Source organism: Triturus cristatus, chromosome 11 (genome assembly GCF_964204655.1).
Source record: "Triturus cristatus chromosome 11, aTriCri1.1, whole genome shotgun sequence".
NCBI classification, from domain to species: domain Eukaryota; kingdom Metazoa; phylum Chordata; class Amphibia; order Caudata; family Salamandridae; genus Triturus; species Triturus cristatus.
The window spans coordinates 114,831,243-114,846,323 of NC_140594.1; the positions used below are offsets into that span (position 1 = coordinate 114,831,243).

At 48.3% G+C, this 15,081-nt stretch overlaps 1 protein-coding gene across 8 annotated transcripts in view; it reads right to left on the bottom strand.

Annotated features, from left to right (window-relative positions):
* The window catches only part of GGT1 (gamma-glutamyltransferase 1), a 655,664-nt gene that overhangs the window by 280,680 nt on the left and 359,903 nt on the right, over nucleotides 1-15,081 (bottom strand). For 2 of the 8 annotated variants that reach the window (XM_085636063.1, XM_085636061.1), the window contains exon 1: nucleotides 7,607-8,091. The exons of 3 other annotated variants lie outside the window; for them this stretch is intronic. The gene's annotated coding sequence lies outside the window, so the exon portion shown is untranslated. Of the gene's footprint in view, nucleotides 1-7,606; nucleotides 8,110-15,081 lie in introns of those variants that run through there. 3 more of the 8 variants (XM_085636050.1, XM_085636062.1, XM_085636053.1) reach the window with 3 other exon arrangements.

Genomic DNA, 15,081 nt, shown 5'->3' on the forward strand with positions numbered 1-15,081 from the left:
AATACTAAATCTTTCAGTGAAGATAAACATTGTGTCACAAGAGTGCATCGCTCATAATCATTTGCGAGGAGACATTTGTAAATCATGATTAGGCCAACCAATACAATCCTCTCAACCCCTCCCTGGATGCCCTGGTCTGAGCAGTAACAAAATGTGGAGGTGCTAGAGCCGGGTGCTGAGGCTCATTTGAGTGTTGTGTCATAATCAGGAGGAAAGATGTGTGGGTCAACCAAACATCCTGTGAGAAGCCCAGTTTTGTGGCTTCACCTCTAAACACATCGCATGGAGACAGCGGGGTCGTTTAACATCTCTATTCAAGCAATAAATGCACTGGCTTTGGAGTTTGCTAGAGTGCACCTAGTTGGCCTGCAGCCTCTGCAGAATGAAATTTACTCTGTTGGTGCGGGTGATGGTTGTTGTCAGAGGAGCCCAGTGGTGTCTGCAGGCATAGTTACACCTTAGGAGTAGATTGCAGGTGTTTCATGTTTTGAGGCTGCTCCTGCCTCCCTTTCTGGCTTGGAGTCATGTTGGTGACTCGGAATGGCTTCTAGTAAGTCATGCCATCATTAGCACAGAAGCCTCGATATGCAAGAAACATTTACAAAGGCTTAATCTAAAGCTAAATGGAAGCCATTTACAAAGTCAGTATCTATCCTTGAAATCAGGCCTGGATGTGGCCCACCTGGATCTGTAGCTCATACTACCCCAGGCTGTGCGCTGAAGCGCTGTAGGATGTCTTGCACGCAACTCTAGAACCCAAGGTTAGTGATTTGTCCAGAGAATATCGATGGTTATTATCATCAGGCGTGTGCTCTCAAAGAAACCATTCCATGCCTTGTGTAGGGCACATCAGGACATGGATTTGGTACTTTCTTCTACCAGGATGCAGTGGCTTGATGGTAAGTCTTGGAATAATCAGGTTGACGTAGATCCTGACCTTTGTTGGTTTGCATCCTGTGCAATGCCTGGTATTTTTTTGCACGTGCCCACGTACAAAGTGATGCACTAGTTTAACCATGAGAAAACCCAAGATCCGGTTAACTTTAAGCAAAGGTCAGATTGTTTTAGAGGTAGTTGTTTTCCTTTCACATTTAGGTGCTAAGTAATTCCTTTGGCAGTGGACTTAGGTCAAGATCTCCATCAGAAATGACCTGGCCTGAGGTTCCACAAGGAGCCCCCAGACATCTGGCCCAAGTAAAGCCGAGGTGGCTTCTAGTTCAGGCATTCACCACCAGTACCTGTGTTTTCTTGCCGTGGAGACTCAAGACACACATCTGTTTGTACTCTTGACATCTTGAAATGTAGTTCCATTCCCCATCCTCCATCCTCCAGGTCAGTATGGATGTCATTGCATAAATCTCGACCGCAGAGTCCTCCAGAGTGACTCCACGTCTCTTGTTAAACCTGCTCACCCTGAAGTCAGCTCGTGCTTTGGCCTTTATACTACTCTCCACATGGACTTCAGACAACTTTGGTCTGCAAATTAGGCCACAGAGTAGTGAAAAACAGAAAGCTTTGTGTCAAGGGGTCTGGATTAGGTGTCAGAAGTTAACAAATATCGAGAACCTACTACAAGCTTCACCTGAAACCTGTAGTGTGAAGCAACCACGTTGTGAGCAACCTCCCATGTATCATCTCATATATTGTCGTAAACGAAGGTCACAGGTTCGAACCGAGGGACCAGCTCATGGCGTCTTTTATTCTTCTCGTGTGAATAAAATCCACACCACTCGCTTAAGTAGTAACTCCTCTTAATTTCGCTACTAAACTGCAGCATACACTCTATGTAGTAGAGAAGAGAGTGTGAGTGTGCGTGTATGTGTGTGTGTGTGTGTATTCACCTACATGTCAAAAAGTAATCGTGTCGAAAAGGGCCATTCACTTTTATGAGGTTGGAACTTAAAGCAACTCTGCTGGGACTGCGGGAGAGATAGCTTGAAGACCTCGGCTATGGGAGAAGTACATGCTGAGCAGGAGAGAGGCATCGAGGACCATTGTGGCTCCCCAGGTTATCCCGGACACACCTGTTTGGGCCTCACCTATTTAAATATGTTGCCTCTGCTGGAGAAAGGGATCCAGTTGGGGCAGTTTCTGGCACCCCGTGATAGAAACATCATTTACCCGGCAGTCTTTACAGCGACCAGCCTTTACAACGAGGTTGCTACCCCGCTTGCAAGGTTACCACCAGTTACTTTACAACACAAGTCGTTACAATGACTTGCTATAGGGGGAGCATTGCTGGACTGGTGTTGGATTTTTAAGTCCAATCCTTCCCTACTGTTTTGTATACTGGAGTTAGAATAGTAATTTATACTATTTCAGACTCCAGCTCCCCCTAAAGCAAAGTAACGACTTGTGTGCTAAAGTAACATGCGGTGCCGTTGCACGCTGGGTACTGACTGCGTTGTAAAGGTGTGCAGGGTAAATGCCTGCGGGGTTCTATCACGCAGACAGGCCTCTGAGTAGCATCTCTGGTACTCCATGTCAGAAGTGGTGGGCAGTACGAGGAGGATCAGGTCCGCTGGCTGATGCTCTTCCTGGCGTTGACTTCTGACCGTGTGTGCTACATCACACGTGTACATCTAAAATCCACCTCATGGCCTTGTTCCACTCTTCACATTGTTCGGGGGACCTCACTCTCCAGAATCGTATGTTGCCAAAGGTATTTCTGAAGATGTTCACTCCCTAAATATAGACCCTAGAATAGCAATGAAACACAACATCGAGGACAAAAGATTGAAAAACAGTTGACAGCTGTGTAAGTGCAGGTTGTTTTTATACCTAAATCCACATATATATGTGGCACATATATCTTCAAGGTATGGTGATGTGGAGTTAGGAATAGTAAATCTATACCTCCCTACATGCCCCATGCTTTGGATATTTTGTTGTGTGATGTTCTTGTACCGCGTCATTGTTGGTGCCGATATCCAGCAGTACAATCGGGCCGGGTGAAGATGGCAGGGCTGCGGAGTCGGTGGAAGGTGACTGCCAGGGCAGGCTCAGGACTGCATGCTCAGACAGGTTTGTGATGACACAATGGGCTCTGCTGATCCCAGTTGGACCACAAACATGCCAATGCAATGACTAAAGGTGACACTTTGGAAACTCCATACGGGGCACATCTCTACCGTATGCCCTGTGAACGTAGGGAGGCGGGGGCTGCCTGCCAGGCAGAGACACTCAGAGGCACAATCTGCAGAGAGATGGGAGTTCGTGCACCACTGTGCACATTAGTAGCAAACCTCCATAATGGGTCTAGTGTCCAGTTGTATATTTAACAGGCCCGCTTCACACAACTCAGGCAGAACGTGACTCTGCTTGGGTTTCACCGAAGTCTGAAATATATTTATGGCTTATTGACAATTCATAAAGTCTATTAGGAGCCTCCCTTTGAAACTACCACTGTCCTGATTTACTCCTGCTCTGGTAGTTTGTGACTACCCTACATTTCACATACCATTCTCGTGTAACGTTACAGTTTACACATGTAAATTCATGACCTTATATATCGCACACAAGGTCGAACGGTCGCCAGCCCTTGACAGATACAGGCTGCGATGACTCCCTGCTGTAACAGAGCGCTGTATGGTTCCATACCTGTACACTTGGCGCTCGCCGGCTCCTTGTACTCACACACACTGTGAATGTCTGTCAAAACACCCACCACTGAGATCTGTTTGATTATGTGGATTTTATGTTTACGGGTTAGTCTTTTCTTCATGTTGTTTACATTGACTGCGCAGGAATACTTTCATTTTTTTCTTAACTCTTTAAAATGTTAACCATGAAAGGACTCCAAAGTGAACCACCGTTGCTAATGCGTTTACTTCCCCTGGTTCACAATGGCAGATTGGGCTGCCCTTCTTTCTTATGACTCGGTCCCCAGAAGGACAAGAGGCAATGTCTGGGGGCTAGCGAGATGGTAAAGCGTGGGGGCTCCGGCAGCCTGGGTGAGCCTCCGTCCCCTTGATTTAAGGAATGGGCAAAGTGGGTGATTACCCAGGGCCCTCGACCGCTAAAGTGCCCCCTGAGCAGTGGTCAAAGTGGGCAGTTGCCCAGGGCCCTCAGCCTCCATGGTGCCCCCTGAGAATTTCTCTCTAGCTCACCTTTGCCTATTTCTATACCTCAAACTCTTTCAATGTCTCGGCATACCTCCTCCTCTGTCTCCAACTCCTTCCTCTGACTACGCCTACCTCTTCCTCTGTCTCTACGAACCTTTTCCTCTGTCTCCTGCCACCTTTTCCTCTGTCTCTGACTCCTTCCTCTGACTCCGTCTACTTCTTCCTTCGTTCTCCTCCTACCTCTTCCTCTGCCTAACCCACCTCTTCCTCTCTCTAACTTCTTCCTCTGTCTCCTCCCACCTCTTCCTCTTTCTTCATCCACCTCTTCCTTTGTCTCTACCAACCTCTTCCTCGGTCACCACCCACCTCTTCTTCAGTCTCTGCCTCCTTCCCCTGATTCCGCCTACCTCTTCCTCTGTCTCCTCCCAACTCTTCCTCTGTCTTTGCCAACTGCTTCCTGTCTCCTTCCACCTCTTCCTGTGTTTCCTCCCGCCTCTTCCTGTGTCTCCACGTCCTTCACACACTACACCAAAGCACTCTACCACAGTCCACTCTACGCCACTGCCATCTTCTCTACTTTGGAACACTCTACTCTGCCACTGAACTCTAGGCCACTTCACTCTACTTTGCACCACTGTACTCAATGCCAATGCACTCTATGCCACTCTACTCTAAATCACTGCACTCTACGCAACTGAACTCTATGCCACTCGGCTCTACTACATTCCATTCCACTGCACTCTGTCACTGCACTCCTCAGCACTATATTCTACTCTGCACCACTCTATGCCATCGCACTCTCTGCAACTCATCTCAACACCACTCTACTCTACATCACTGCAGTCTACGCCACTGAACTCCACACTACTCTACTCTACTGCATTCTATGCCACTGCACTTTGTTATTGCATTCCCCAGCACTATATTCTACTCTGCACTCTGTGCCACTCTACTCAACACCACTCTGCTCTACATCACTGCACTCTATGCCACTGAATTCCACCCAACTCTACTCTACTGCATTCTATGCCACTGCACTCTGTTACTGCACTCCTCAGCACTATATTCTACTCTGCACCACTCTATGCCACTGCACTCTGTGCCATTCTACTCAACACCATTCTACTCTACATCACTGCACTCTACATCACTGAACTCCACACAACTCTACTGCATTCTATGCCACTGCACTCTGTTACTGCACTCCCCAGCACTATATCTACTCTGCACCACTCTATGCCACTGCACTCTGTGCCACTCTACTCAACACCACTCTACTATACATCACTGCACTCTACGCCACTGAACTCCACACAACTCTACTGCATTCTATGCCACTGCACTCTGTTACTGCACGCCCCAGCACTATATTCTACTCTGCACCACTCTATGCCACTGCAGTGTGTGCCAGTCTGCTCTCCACCTCTCTACTCTACGCCACAGCACTCTATGCAACACTCTAATCCATGTCGCTGCATTGTACACTGCTGAATTCGTTGCCACTGCACTTTATGCCACTATATCCTTCAACACTCCACCCCAATGCCCTCTACACCAGTCCCCACCACTCTACTCCACTGAACGCCTCCATAAGCAACTCCACTCTATGCCACTCCAATGTGCGACATTTTCTGCCATTTGACTCTACAAAACTCTACTACACTCTTCATCATTCCACTCCACGCCACTCTTCTCTACGCTACTAACCTTTATGCATGCTGAACACCAACCACGCTGGTGTACAACATGCATAGGCTTTGACAATGCTTGTTTTTTACCGTTGTATCACCACAGATAAGAGGACGGCAGTCATCAACCTACATGGATGTCTAGGTCTGGCTTGACAGTGCAACTGTTACCTGAATTTTTAACCTACTCCAATACAGCTCTACAGTTGTTTGCTTTCGCCCAAATCCATATTCATTTCCATGCTACTGCTTCTAGTGTTTCCCATTGCCATATAACATTTCTTTAAAGCCAGACCTATTGGCACTGTCAATACTTGTTCTGTTTCTTGGGTGGAGATTTTAAAACCCGTGGGTCCCTCGAGTTGTGGGTGTCAGCCTTAAAGGCCACTGGTTTCAATGATGTTCAAGGGTTCACTGACCCCTTTGAGGCAAAGGTCTCGCCTCGTTAGGGTGCGGACGAGCGTAAACACCCACGTGTATCCCACGTGTGTTCCATGCAGGGGGTGGGGGCACAGTATGGCACTAAATGCCAGGGGTGCACCTTCCATTGGTGCAGCAGGTGCAGTAGCACCAGGGCCCAGAGGCCTGAGGGACCCCCTGATCCCTGATTATTGCTATATTTTGTAATTCAAACTGCAGCCAGAGGGGCCATTTCCTTTCTTGCACTAAGGCCCATGATACACTGGCTACCCTACTGGGGAGGGTTGGTTCCACTTCCTCTCTTGCACCAAATGGAGCCTGGGAGGCGCAATCCTCTCTCTCCCAGGTAAGCACCACAGTCACCAGCCAGCCCCCGAGCTCAGTGGCACTCACTGGGGAATCTCCGCAGTGCTTTCTTTCAGCAGGTGCAGTAGCACCGGGGCCCAGAGGCCCGAGGGACCCACTGATCCCTGATTATTGCTATATTTTGTAATTTAAACTGCAGCCAGAGGGGCCATTTCCTTTCTTGCACTAAGGCCCATGGCACACTGGCTACACTACTGGGGAGGGTTGGTTCCACTTCCTCTCTTGCACCAAATGGAGCCTGGGAGGCGCAGTCCTCTCTCTGTCCCAGGTAAGCACCGACGTCACCAGCCAGCCCCCAGCTCAGAGGCACTCACTGGGGAATCTCCGCAGGGCTTTCTCTCTCTTTTATTAGATCCATGTACAGCTCTTCTGAGTCAGTGAGTGTCTATAGGGAACATCCCCTACAGTGTTGGCCGGGATGACGTCAACTTCCTTCCCTTCCCAATGTCCCTTCATTCTGCCGATAGTTTGACCCCGATGTGCCAAAACTACGGCCACCTCCTGTTTGGGACAAGGTTGGGAATTAATTTAAAAAGATGTATGAAAAATACGTGAAAATGTATTTTAATTTCCCCAAAATATGTGAAATGAATTGTAAACAAAAAAAAAACACCAATAGGAGAAACTGTACATCAAGTTCCAAATTAAAACAAATAGACACAATAACTGGAGGTGTGTTCGCTGTGCCTGTTCCATTTTATAGAAGGTCTGAGGTCAAACGGAGTCACTGCTGTGGCAAAGGTGAGTTAAATCGATTCATACAGGGGTGCATGGGGGAAGCTTACCCTACGCCTCCGCATTTGAATAGGCGGTTCTTATAGCGCTAAGGTGCCACCTTCCGGCCGCTACAGAATACTCCGAAGCATGGTAAGAATGAAGAAATACCAAAACAAGTCGGGAAACAGACAGTTGTGGTGAACAGAGTTAGCATTGGCCTGCCTCTGGTGAGTCTTGAATCCCTCCTGGTGACCCCCATAGTCCACGAACACCAGAATCAGCAAGGAGGAGAAGCACGGTGCTACAATCAATCAATCAATCAATCAGGGGAATTGTAAGCACACTACTCACCTGTGAGGGTCTCAAGGCGCTGTAGGGGGGGTAAGCAGCTCCGTGCAGTCGAAGTCTTGAGTGTCTTCCTGAAGATGTTCAGGGAGGGGGTGTGTCTGATGTTGATCGGGAGCTCGTTCCAGGTCTTGGCTGCGATGTAGGAGAAGGCCCTTCCACCTGTTCTGGCTCTGTGGATGTGGGGGATTTCGGCGAGGTCGGCGGATCTGAGGTTTCTTTTGGGTCAGTGGATGGAGATTCTCTCATTGCGGTATTGGGGTCCGGTGTTGTGTAGGCATTTGTTTACGTTGGTGAGTATCTTGAAAGTACCTCTCTTCTCAACGGGGAGCCAGTGGGGGTTCCGCAGGTGTTGGGTGATACGCTTGTGTCTAGGGATGCCGAGTGCGAGTCTGGCTGCGATGTTCTGTGTGGTCTGGAGTCTGTGAAGTAGAGACGTGTTGATCTCGGCGTAGAGGGTGTTCCCATAGTCGAGTCTGCTGGTTATGAGTGTCTACAGAGGCAAGGATGAGCTTTGGACTGAAGATACTCTAAGTACAAAGGTCATGATTAGAGTCTGCTCAGTGCACTGCTGCTCAAGCAGGATTGGAGGCTGGCCGTGGCCCTGCTGGTTTCGGATTCATTTTAGGTCGGACTTTGATCCCTGTGGGAATTATTTGAATCCAAGTAGACCAATAATTGATGCTTGGTGTGAGACTAGCTCTTTCGGCGGGCCTGTGCTTGGCTGTTATGGTTATAGGTAGCTGTGGGTGGGGGGCTCACGTCAGGACGAGGGAGTCTGCGATGTACCTGTGCTGTGTGGAGGGTCTGCATGCTGACACCCATACACTGTATCTTTCCCGGTTGTGGTTTCTGAAGCTTGTGCTCCTGCTTCTGCCAGTAATGTATCAGGACTGTTTGTAGTCTGTAAAGCTTTAGCTGCTGCTGCAGGCACTGTATCTGTTGTTTGAAGTCTGTGAAGCTCGCACTGCTGCTGCCGGGACAGTATCTGTTCTGTTTAAAGTCTGTGCAGCTTGCACTGCTGTAGGGAATGTATCTGTTCTGTTTGTAGTCTGTGAAGTTTGCACTGCTGCTGCAGGCACTGTATCTGTTCTGTTTGTAGTCTGTGAAGCTTGCACTGCTGCTGCCCAGACGGTATCTGTTCTGTGTGTAGTCTGTGAAGCTTGCACTGCTGCTGCCAGGACTGTATCTAGTCTGTTTGTAGTTTGTAAAGTTTGCACTGCTGCAGTGACTGTATCTGTTTATTTTCTACTCTGTGAAGCTTGCACTGCTACTACAGGTACTGTATCTGTTATGTTTGTGGTCTTTGAAGCTTGCACTGCTGCTGCCAAGACTGTATCTGTTCTGTTTGAAGTCTGTGCAGCTTGCACTGCTGCAGGGACTTTATCTGTTCTGTTTGTATTCTGTGAAACTTGCACTGCTGCTATAGGGAGTGTATTGGTTCTGTTTGTAGTCTGTGAAGCTTACACGTCTGTTGATGGAACTTTATCTGTACATTTTGTAGTCTGTGAAGCTAGCACTGCTGCTGCAGGCACTGTATCTTTTCTGTTTGTAGTCTGTGAAGCTTGTACTGCTGCTGCCGGGACTGTATCTGTTCTGCTTAAAGTCTGTGCAGCTTGCACTGCTGTAGGGAATGTATCTGTCCTGTTTGTAGTCTGTGAAGCTTGTTCTGCTGTTGCTGGGACTGTAACTGTAGCTGTTCTGTTTGTAGTCGGAGAAGCTTGCACTGCTACTGCCCGGACTGTATCTGTTCTGTTTGTAGTCTTTGAAGCTTGTACTGCTGCTGCCGGGACTGTATCTGTTCTGCTTAAAGTCTGTGCAGCTTGCAGTGCTGCAGGGACTGTATCTGTTCTGTTTGTAGTCAGTGAAGCTTGCTCTGCTGTTGCTGGGACTGTATCTGTTCATTTTGTAGTCTGTGCTGCTTGCACTGCTGCAGGGACTGTATCTGTTCTGTTTGTAGTCTGTGAAAGGTGCACTGCTGCTGCCAGGACTGTATCTGTTCTGTTTGTGAAGCTTGCATTGGTACTGCAAGGACTGTATCAGTTCTGTTTGTGATACTTGCACTGCTGCTTCAGGGACTCTGTCTGTTCTGTTTGTAGTCTGTGAAGCTTGCACTACTGTTGCTGGGACTGTATCTGTTCATTTTGTAGTGAGCGAAGCTTGTACTGCTGCTGCTGGAGGCACTGTATCTGTTCTGTTTGTAGTCTGCGAAGCTTGCACTGCTACCAGCACTGTATCTGTTCTGTTTGAAGTCTGTGCAGCTTGCACTGCTGCCGGGACTGTATCTGTTCTGTTTGTAAAGCTTGCACTGCTGCTGGGACTATATATGTTTTGTTTGAAGTATGTGCAGATTGCACTGCTTCCGGGACTGCATCTGTTATCCTTGTAGTCTGTGAAGTTTGTACAGCTGCTACTAAAACTGTGTCTGTTCTGTTTGTGAAGCTGCACTGGTACTGCAAGGGCTGTATCTGTTCTGTTTGTAGTCTGTGAAGCTTGCACTGCTGCCGGGACTGTATCTGTTCTGTTTGTAAAGCTTGCACTGCTGCTGGGACTATATATGTTCTGCTTGAAGTCTGTGCAGATTGCACTGCTTCCGGGATTGCATCTGTTCTCCTTGTAGTCTGTGAAGTTTGTACAGCTGCTGCCAAGATTGTATCTGTTCTGTTTGTGAAGCTTGCATTGGTACTGCAAGGACTGTATCAGTTCTGTTTGTGAGGCTTGCACTGCTGCAGCAAGGATTGTATCTGTTCTGTTTTTAGTCTGTGAAACGTGCACTGCTGCTGCAGGTACTGTATCTATTATGTTTGCAGTATTTTAAGCTTGCACTGCTGCTTCAAGGACTGTATCTGTTCTGTTTGTAGTCTGTTAAGCATGCACTGCCGCTGCCTGTACTCTATCTGTTTTGATTGTAGTCTGAAGTTTGAACTTTCCCGTTTGTGGTTTGTGAAGCTTGTGCTCCTGCTTCTGTCAGTAATGTATCAGGACTCTGTCATCTGTGAAGCTTGCACTGCTGTTGCTGGGACTGTATCTGCTCGGTCTGTAGTCTGTGAAATGTGCGCTGCTGCTACCTGGACTGTATCTGTTCGGTTTGAAGTCTGTGCAGCTTGCAATGCTGCAAGGACTGTATCTGTTCTGTTTGTTGTCTGTGAAGCTTGCACTGCTGTTGCTGGAACTGTATCTGTTCATTTTTTAGTCTGTGAAGCTTGCACTGCTGCTGAGGCACTGTATCTGTTCTGTTTGTAGTCTGTGGAGCTTGCATTGCTGCTGCCTGGACTGTATCTGTTCTGTTTGAAGTCTGTGCAGCTTGCACAGGTACTGTACCTGTTCCATTTGTAAAGCTTGCACTGCTGTCGGGACTGTATCTGTCCTGCTTGTATTTTGGGGAAGCTTGCACTGCTGCTGCTGGGACTGAACCTGTTCTCTTTGTAGTCTGTGAGCCTGCACTGCTGCTGCTGGGACTGTATCTGTTAGATTTGTAAAGCTTGCACTGCTGCTGGAACGGTATATGTTCTATTTGAAGTCTGTGCAGCTTGAACTGTTTCCGGGACTGTATCTGTTCTCCTTGTAGTCTGTGAAGTTTGTACAGCTGCTACCAAGACTGTATCTGTTCTGTTTGTGAAGCCTGCACAGCTACTGTAAGGGCTGTATCTGTTCTGTTTGTGAAGCTTGCACCGCTGCAGCAAGGATTGTATTTGTTCTGTTTGTAGCCTGTGAAACTTGCACTACTGCTGCAAGGACTGTATCTGTTCTGTTTGTAGTATTTTAACCTTGCACTGCTTCTGCCTGTACTTTATCTGTTTTGATTGTAGTCTGAGGTTTGCACTGTTGCTACCAATACTGTATGTGTTCTGAATGTAGTCTCTGTTGCTTGCAGTGCTGCTGAATGTACTGTATCAGTTGTGATTGTACTCCTTTATGCTGCACTGGTGCTGCCTATATGGTCTGTGTTCTGGTTATAATCTTTAATGCTTGCACTACTGCCGTCGGGACTGTATCTGTTCTGATTGTAGTATGTGAAGCTTGCACTGTTGCTGCTGGGATTGTATCTGTTCTGACTTTAACTGTGAAGCTTGCACTCTTTCTGCCAAGATTGTGTCTTTTCTGATTGTAGCCTGTGAAACTTGTACTGATGCTGCTGGGACTGTACCTGTTCTGACTGTAGTCTTTGAAGCTTGCACTGCAGCCCCCGGGACTGCATCTCTTCTGATTATAGACTGTGAAGCTTGCACTTCTACTGCCTGTACTGTATCTGTTATGATTGTAGCCTGTGAAGCTTGACCTGCTGCTGGGACTGTCTATGTTCTACGTGTCGTACAGGAGTTTAAGGAATCCTAGCCTCTGTAAATAAGCACTGGCAAAGCCAAAAGGTTTCCCCAGTGCGAGACCTTTTGGTTTTATTAATGTTTTTTAAAGATGCTGTACAACAGCTCGAGCTGCTGTGCATCATGACTCAAAGTAAATAAAAACAAAGTGCTATGGCAAGGCCATCGTGAACCGCGTCACAGCGCTTTTTTATGTTTACTTTAAGCCATGTTGCACAGCAGTCCACCCTGCTGTGCATCATCTTTAAAAAGCATTAACAAAGCCAAATAGGTCTGTTCCTGTACAATTAAACATCGGTGTGCCGGGGGTGAGGGCTCTAAAGAGCCCGACCGCAAGATAGCAATCTCTCTGTGAGGCTCTGCGGGCTGGACAGCTAATCCGCAAATTATCCATCACAACAGGCAGACATCGCAGCCGCAAAGGGAATGGTGGTAGTTCCGCTGTTACTGGGGGCTTGGAGGGTCCTTCCTCCGGGACGATAAGTGCCAATGAGAGGGCTGTTGTGGAGAATCGAGCAGTTGCGCGGCCCGCGACATAAGATAGCAGAAGGGTGAGGCCTGCAAAACTTTGCACCACAGAGAGCTTTTCTTGATGCCGGTGGCCAGCCAGAACTGCCGTGGCGGTGCCCAGGGGAAAGGCCTAAGTGCAGCGATACATAGGTAGGCACAAGTGAAGAGGCGGAGAGGCGCGTGGACCCAGAAACTCAGCAGTGATGACCCTGTCAGAGCTGACACCTTAGAGGACGCCGGAGGTGGATGTGAGATGCCAGGAAGGAACAGTGGGAAAAGTGAGGCCATCAACATTGGAGTGAGCAGGCCTCCCTTGCCTGAGGTTTAAGCTTTATGCCCGGGTAGAAGACTACCCGCACTGACAGGGCCCCCGGGTGCTTGGCAGGCTGAGGCATTTCCCCCACCCAGGAACAAGCCGGCAGGTCCAGTAGTGCTTGAAACTCTTTCCCAGGTTGGCAACAACCTGTGCAGCAGCACCCGACCAGTCGCTCTACTGGGGAACCAGGTTGCAGCACTGAGGACTGCAAGCCCCGGAGGGCTACTTTTGTAACCGGCTCGTTAACCGATGGAACAGCGATCATGAGCACCGGGCCGGCCACTATAGGGTAGATGTGGGGTGTACCCAGGAGAGCACTCGAAAGTAAGAACACCATGGGGAAGACAGACGTCCGAAAATCTAAGCTGGTATTCGAACAGTGCAAACCATCTAGAAGCACAACACCCATGGAGGAGGGTCAGCAGGAGATAGACACAGAAATGGCGTCCCCACACAAGCCAGATATCTGAGAGATGTTTAATGACTTCAAGCAATCTCTCATGGCTATTGACCATAAAATTTACCCCCTTTCGGACAAACTAGACCGGCTGAAAGACAAGGTGTCCAGTCATGACGAATGTATCGGGCAACTTGAACAACGCACCTCTACATTAGAGGATGATGGAGCAGCAACACACGAGAAGCTGCTCAGTACGGAAAAAGTCCTAGAAGAGATCCGAAACGAAAACGAGAACTTGAAAGCCAGGTCCATGCAGAACAATCTGCGAATAATGGGAATCATGGAATCCAAAGCCATGACACGGGTAGTGGACTATGTGGAGGAAATGCTGTGGTCCCTAAATGGAAACTCATTGTCACCAGTATGTATAGTGGAAAGGGCACACAGGACTTAGGGCCAAAACCCCCAACGGGAACCCCCGCTAGACACATAATTGCTCGCTTGTTAAACTATAGGGACAGAGACGTTGTACTCCGGTTGGCGAGAGATCAGCAAGCAGTTGTCCATCAAGTGAACACTGTGTCATTCTACCCTGACTTCACCCTGGCGGAGCAGGCGGCTAGACGAGCGATTAGGCCAGTGAAGCGGTTACTCCAAAACAGGACATCAAGTACTCTTTGCTCGGCCCAGACAGTTGCACTTTGGCACCGGGCGACAAAAACGCTGGGGTGGCATAAGAAATTGACACTGCTCACTCCCCTGTGGGAATCAAAACAACTTGGTCTATTGAGTAGATGTCCGGATTTTGATAAATGGGACTTAATTGGCATCTCTTCCGTTGGGGATCTATGGAAACGTAGTGAGATGATCCCATTCAGTGAACTACAAGCAGATTACCAACTGGCAGAGTCAGAAACGTTCCGTTACTTACAAATCCGTCACGCACTGACCTCGGTTGTAACTAGTGGTGAGGCTCTACTCGTGGCATCCCCACTGGAGGACCGACTCTTAACAGACCCCCTGACATGCAAGGCTATATCGCTCACATACCCAAATTAATGAACAACAAGCCTGACCCGCTGGTGTGCCTCCAACAGCTGTGGGAACTGGACCTTGGGTATTTAGAGGAAGATGACTGGCAGGAAGTCCTCTCCACCCCCAAAGAAGTTGCAATTCCAATGCGATTACGACTGATTCAACTCAATATCCTACACAGAGTTTACTTAGCAGCACATACACTGGTTAAGAAAGGACGTCGACCAGATCCAGGGTGCCTTAGAGGGTGCACAACTAAGGGTACCTTTTTCCACACGTTTTGGGAGTGTCCAGCCCTTCAGCCATACTGCGTGAAGATCGTTCCCACACTCACTAGGGTAAGCGGGAAGAATATCACTCACTCCCCGCGACTTTGTCTATTGGATGTGTGGGAGGCTACTGATTTGACTCACACTGAGCACACATGGGCATCACTGGGGTTTGTTCGAGCTAGGAGGAATATTGCCCAGATGTGGGGGACCAGGGATCTGCCTAACTACTCAAAATGGGCTAACGACATGGAGAATGCGATGATCCCAGAGAAGGCTGTTTTTGAACACAGGGCTTGCCCCACGAAACGGGATCATAAATGGGCTAAAGGGAATGCATCATGTGGTGAACTGTGTGTATCTCCATCAGTCGAATTGCGCAGGACAGATTTGGACAGTAATCTCTCCCCTCCCAAATGATATGTAATGCAGATGTCCATTGACGCATGGTATGTGTCCTTTTTTTATATTTATCGTGGATTGCTATGTGGCCTCGTGGCCGTCCACGGTACTATCACAACTGTTTAATAAAAGAGAATTTGTTTTTAAAAAGTACTCTTTGCTCTACCCAGCGAAACTGCACATCTTTCATGTGGGCAAGACCTCGTATTTCACCGATTCAAAGACTG